This window comes from Echinops telfairi, unplaced genomic scaffold, assembly GCF_000313985.2.
Source record: "Echinops telfairi isolate 266 unplaced genomic scaffold, ASM31398v2 ScPeMD7_1;HRSCAF=3_0, whole genome shotgun sequence".
Classification (NCBI taxonomy): Eukaryota; Metazoa; Chordata; class Mammalia; order Afrosoricida; family Tenrecidae; genus Echinops; species Echinops telfairi.
Window position 1 is genome coordinate 12,031,334 of NW_022103896.1, and position 6,121 is coordinate 12,037,454.

Sequence of the window (6,121 nt, forward strand, 5' to 3'; positions counted from 1 at the left end):
ACAGTTCTACCCTGTGCTGTGGGGTCTCTATGAGTCAGCATCAACTAGATGGCAGGGAGTGACACAGTTGTTGAGCACTCAGCTGCCCATTGATAGGTCAAATCCACCACCTGTTCCTTGGGATAAAGATGCGCCAGTCTGCTCTTCTAAAGGTTAACCCCCAGAAAGCCTATGGGGCAGTCGTTTTCTTTGGTCCTGTCAGGGTGCGCTGAGTCAGAACCAGCACAATGGCACACAAGGGTTGCTATACTACACTGATATCATTCCAGAAAGTTGGAAAACCTGCACATATTGCTGAACCTGTGTATTCCTAGGATGTCTAACCATATTTTTTCTATTGTAATCTCTATGATAATTGTATAGACCCTTGAGAGTTCAGAGAGCTCATTTCAGGAAAATTTGCTCCAATGGGAAAATAATATGCCAGTATGTGTCCTGAGTCCCATAATCTGCCCAGAACTCTTCATACTTCACTCATTCAATAGCCTTTCCTTGAGCCCCAGCTGTGTTCTGGCCGCTCTCCTGTGTACTGTGCTGAGAGACAACGAGCTACAGAAGACCCAGAAATAGAAGGGAGAAGCATCGGGTGGGCTTCTGAGCAGAGAATCCTTTGGAGCAGTTGGACCATAACAAACAAGTGGAGGAATTGTGACCAATGAGAGGAGGGAGGGAGGAAGGCATTTGGATTTTAAAGAGCATTTAAGACATCCTAAGGAGTTTGAGCCCTGGTGGTGTAATGGGTTACATGCCAGCTACTGACCACAAGGATGAGGGGAGAGGGTTGACATATTTAGTATATTAGGTATTTTGTATAATAGGTAAAACTAGGTTAAGAAACAAACAAACAAAAAAGAGGTTACTGCCATTGAGCCGATGCTGACTCATAGTGACCATATAAGACAGGGTAGAACTGCCCCTGTGTATTTCTGAAAGTGTAACTATTTATGGGAGTAGAAAACCCCATCTTTCTCCCATGGACACATAGTGATTTCAAACTACTGACCTTGCAGTTAGCAGCCCAACTATTTTTTTTCCTTCCTACTCTTAACTGCTTGGACACCAGGGCGCCTAGAGCAGGGGTTCTCAACCTGTGGGTCGTGACCTCTTTAGGGGTAGACCAATCTTTCACAAGGGTTGCCCAATTTATAACAGTAGCACAATGACAGTGATGAAGTAGCAATGAAAATAATTTTGTGGTGGCGGGGGCGGGGAGGTCACCACAACATGAGGAACTGTTTGAAAGGGTTCACGGCATTAGGAGGGTTGAGAACCACTGTCCTAGAGGGTCAGGAAAGGGGAGTTTTAATTCCCCTAGATGTTATATCAGTCAATTCAGCAGTCACTCCCAGACTCCTTGTTTGAGATCAATATGTGCCACACGTTCCCTGTGATGCTCTCAGTTGACTCCGAACAGGTTATATTTTTGTTCCTGGAGCTGTAGATGTAAGGTACAGAAATGCACCTGCCTAGAAACTGGACCTCCCTGGATGTGAAGGTGGAAGTCATAGAGGCTCAAGGACTGGAGAGCGCACAGGGCCTTGAACAAGCTGCTGAAGATTGCTTCTGGGATGAACAAAGCCGACTGCTCATACATGTAGAGAAAAAAGGAAGAAGAAGAAAAAGGAGATGGAGAAGGAGAAGAATCCTATCATTTCCAAGAGAGAAGGCTCAGGGAAAGGAGACAGGAAACAGAGGAGACGCTGGCCATATAACATAGTCTCTGAATAGTAAGAAAACGATTGAATAACCATTTGTTTGTGGAGGCAAAAGACTCATCCACCTGACCTGGACAAGGTGTTGGACAGAATATTGCATTCCACTCTCAAGCTGTTCCAGGAGGCAGAAGAGAACCTGGGAGAGAGAACGTGCCCTGCACTTGCTGTCATCAGACAAAATATAGCCCAGAGCAGTTGTCACACTTACCGTACATACTCGAGTATAAACTGACCCGAATATCCGCCGGGCACCTAATGTTACCACGAACACGGCATTAAAAATGTGCTGAAAAACTCAGCTTATACACGAGAATATACGGTAAGGAGTTTAGAAATGTGACAAATCAAATGGTTTATGTTGAGTTTTTTGTTAGTCTTTTTTTTTTTTTTTAAAGAAAGCAAGCTATCCACAGGAACAGTTGGGCTAACCACAGTGATTACAGTTACACATTCTTTTAGCAGCAGTCAATTATAATGCCACATTTGGGGGTTTGGGGGTTTTCTAAAGATTTCTTGTGGTGAAGAGGCCAAAGCCAGCCTCATTGAAGAAAACTATCAATTCAGTGTCCCAGCCAATGTGCCAGGTAGGCTCAGAGATTGGTGGCATCTGTCCTACTGTGGAGAAGTTTGCACTCCAGTGTTGCCACAGAGGCTCGAAGAAGACATTGTCTAAACCAAGCTGGTGAGCCGACCGGAGCTGCCAGAAGAGGAAGTTGGATGTGCCAAGGGGGCGGGGCTTTCGAGGAATACAGGAGAGGCAGATATTCACCGGACAACTAAAAGCAGAGGAAGATTCCCCAATGAAATCATGTATTTCCTCTCAGTGTATTTTATAGAGATAGACATTAATTCCATGGTCTGAGTTTCCTCTTAACCGATGAGCTTAAGTCTTCCTCTTTGGGCATTGCTGTATGGTGGAAAACAGCAGGAGCTTTGGAGTCTGACAGGTGTGCGGCCAGGTGCCAGCTCTGATAGATCCTAGCTCTGTAGCCTTCAGCAGGCTGTTTAACCTTTCTGTGGAGCAATGTTCTAGAAGTGGGGCTATATTAATACTGACTTCATAAGAGGACGTTTAGAGTTAGTCAATATAAAGCATACAATACACTTCCTATAATGCAGAAACTATTCTAAACATGTCATCTTAAGGGAGAAAAAAAGTTTTTGCTTTCCCATTATGCAGGGATTTCATCTCAACGTTGTAAATATGCTGATAAGTGGAATTCATTCATTCATGTCCTCTTTTTAAAAATATGACAGGAAATTAAGAAAGAAAAGGTGTCACCAACCTTGTCTATCCAAACAAAACATCTGCCTCCCTTACCTTTTCAAAATTCCCTTTCAATTTATGATCACTGCCCTCGCACGCCCACCTACATATCTAAAATTGCCACATTTTAGCACACGTGTTCCTACTCTTTTCATCTAACACAATTCTACAGACCTTTTCCCCGTTTGTTATGTTTTTAATTTGGCTAAAAATTCTTTAGAATGGCTGTGTCATAGATGCATTTGTCCCCGGGACTTGTAATCCTGCACCGTTGAAAATAATATGGTTGTGGCTTCATTTATTCCATCTACATTTATGGAGCACCTACTGAATGTGAGGCACAATGCGGCCTTGCAGAGTTGGAAATTAGGAACTCTGTTTGCAAGGAGTTTTCAGTCTAACAGGGTATAGCTAGAATGGTATGGAAACATTTTCAACAAGAAGTGAACGAGTCTGATAAGAAAGGTTTATTTAGAACTCTAAGAGAGGAAGGAGAAATGGTTTCTAGGGAGATCAAACTTGTTTTCATACAAATATGCTTGATAAAATTGATGTATGGAATGTTATAAAAGCTATAAGAGACCCCGATAAAGTGATTTAAAAACATTTTTTTCAGGGGAAATGGAAACTAAATTTGATAGGATGTTTATAATCAAGAAATGAGAAGATGGAGAAGTAAATTGTCATTAGTGACTTAGACCAGCAGCATTAAAGACATTGGGGTGAGACGGGCTTTAAAAGAGTGCCTACTTCTATTTGGCTAGAACCCTGGGTGTGTTAGGCAGGGTTCTCTTGAGACACAAAATCAGGACACTTAACAAGACGGAATACAACAACTAATTCATCGACGCAGCAGTGTCGGCTCCGTTCAACTCACTTTTGTGGAACAGTTAATATACTGAAGGTCCTTTAACTCACGCAGGCTGTTGGCCCAAGGTCAAGGAAGCAGACAGGCAAGATGAGCAGAGTGGGCCCACAGGCAGCAGGCACAGCAGGGTGGGGTGTCAACAGCAGGAAAATGAGACTTCCAGGTGTAGCACAGCAGCACAATGGCGCAGGTCCTGATGGAGCCTCTAGTGATGCACAATGCAGCGACACAATCCATGGATTGGCTTAGCCTATAGGTAGCACAGCACACGGTTGAGGCAAAGGAAACTAATCCAGGCAGCAGCGCCCTGGTCCAATCACCAGGGAGAAAGAGAGAAGGAGGCTGACCTCAGAAAGCCATTTATCTCAGTCACCAGTCAAGCTGTGACCTGATTGAAAGGCTAAACCATGCCTACATGTTCCTACAGGAGCCATGTTGGCACAGAAAACCTAGCTCTCACACGGGGTTCATGGAGCAAAACACAGGAAGATACAGTAGGAGAAGTTAGAGCTATTATCACAGGTCTTGACCTCTCTGTTGTTGTTAGGTCAGCTCTGAGTCACAGTAATTCTATGTTCAGCAGGAGTGCACTATCCAGTCCTGTGCTGTCCTCACACTTGTTATGTTTGAGCCCATAACACTGCAGCCACCGTGTCATCCCATTTCATTGAGGGTCTTCCTCTTTTTCATGCACCACTATGCTACAGTTTGGGATGGCCTTTCCTAGGGACAGCTCTCTCCTCGTATCCTGTCCAAGAGACAAGTTAGAGAACGTGAGCTACTCGATGAATGAAGGGTTACTATCAGTTAAGCCAACGTCATGGTTCAGAGTGAAGATCTCAATAATAGTTTGTTAAATTATATTAATATACAAAGATTGACACAGTAGCTGCAACAATTGTGAGGATGGCACAAAGCTAGGCAGTGTTTCATTCTTTTGTGCATAGAGTCACTATGAGTCAGAATCGATTTACTGTGTTAGTCTGGGTAGACTAGAAAAAAATCCAGAGATATTCATATGCATATAAGAAAGAGGCTTAGATACAAGAGCAATTAAATATTGAGAAAACATTCCAGCCCAGTACAGATCAAGTCCTTAAGTCAGATATTAGACCATATGTCCAATACCAATCTATAAAATCCTCTTCACTCACAGAAATGCATGCAATGATGCCGAATGCAGGAAGATCACAGACTAGTGGGTGAAAAGTCTTGTAGATCCAGTGGTGATGTAAGCATCTAAGCGCTGGCAGGGGTCTCTACGTGGCTTCTCCAGCTCAGGGCACTAGCGTAGTTCCATGTGTCTTGTCAGTTGCAATGTCTCCCAGGGAGTGAGCACAGAAAAAGTGTGTCTCCTGCCTCCAAGGTGGAAATACAAGAGTTCCCAGAATCCTTAGGAGAAAGCCATGCCCACACAGAGGACTCATTGGCTATGACAAAATTGACAGACTAGACTCCACCCCTTCACTCTTAATTCTCTCGAGTCCCAAGTTGACACTAGATTATGTAACTACCACATTTACCAATACCTAACAATAATGGAACACCACAAAGCCATCAGAATAAGTGGTAGAATAATAACTAATGGCTTAAGCATACTTAATACAGCCCTTTTGTTCGGTGATTGTATCCAAATGGGAATTCCACCTCCTCCTGTTGTTGCTGTCGTTAGGTGCCATGCAGTCAGCTGCGACCCTGCGCACAACAGTACGAAACACTGCATGATCCTGTGATGAAGCCACTATGTCAATCCATCCCATTGAGGGTTTTCCTCTTTCATATCCCTCGACTTTACCAAACACGATGTCCTTCTCCAGAGACTGATCTCTCCTGGCAATATGTCCAAAGAAAGTAAGACAAAGTCTTCTTATCCTTGCCTCAAAGGAGTACTCTGACCTTACTTCTTGCAACATCCATCGGTTTGTCCTTTTAGGAGCTGTGGTAGTGATCTAATCATTTGCCAAGTTGAGGATTAAGAGTGAAGGGGTGGGTCGATCAATCAGGTGTCAATCAGATGATAGCCAATGAGGCCTCTGTGGTCATGGCCATCTCCTGAGGACTCTGGGGACTCATTTTTTTCCTCCTTGGAGGCGAGAGACACGACTTTCTCTGCTAGACTCCCTGCGAGGAATCCCTGAGGAGAAGCCACATGGACCTACCCTGATGCAGCCCTGGGAGCTGGAGAAGCCATGTGGAGAGCCCTGCCAGTGCTGAGATGCTTACAACACCACTGGATTCACAAGACTTCCCACCCACTGACCTGTGATCTTC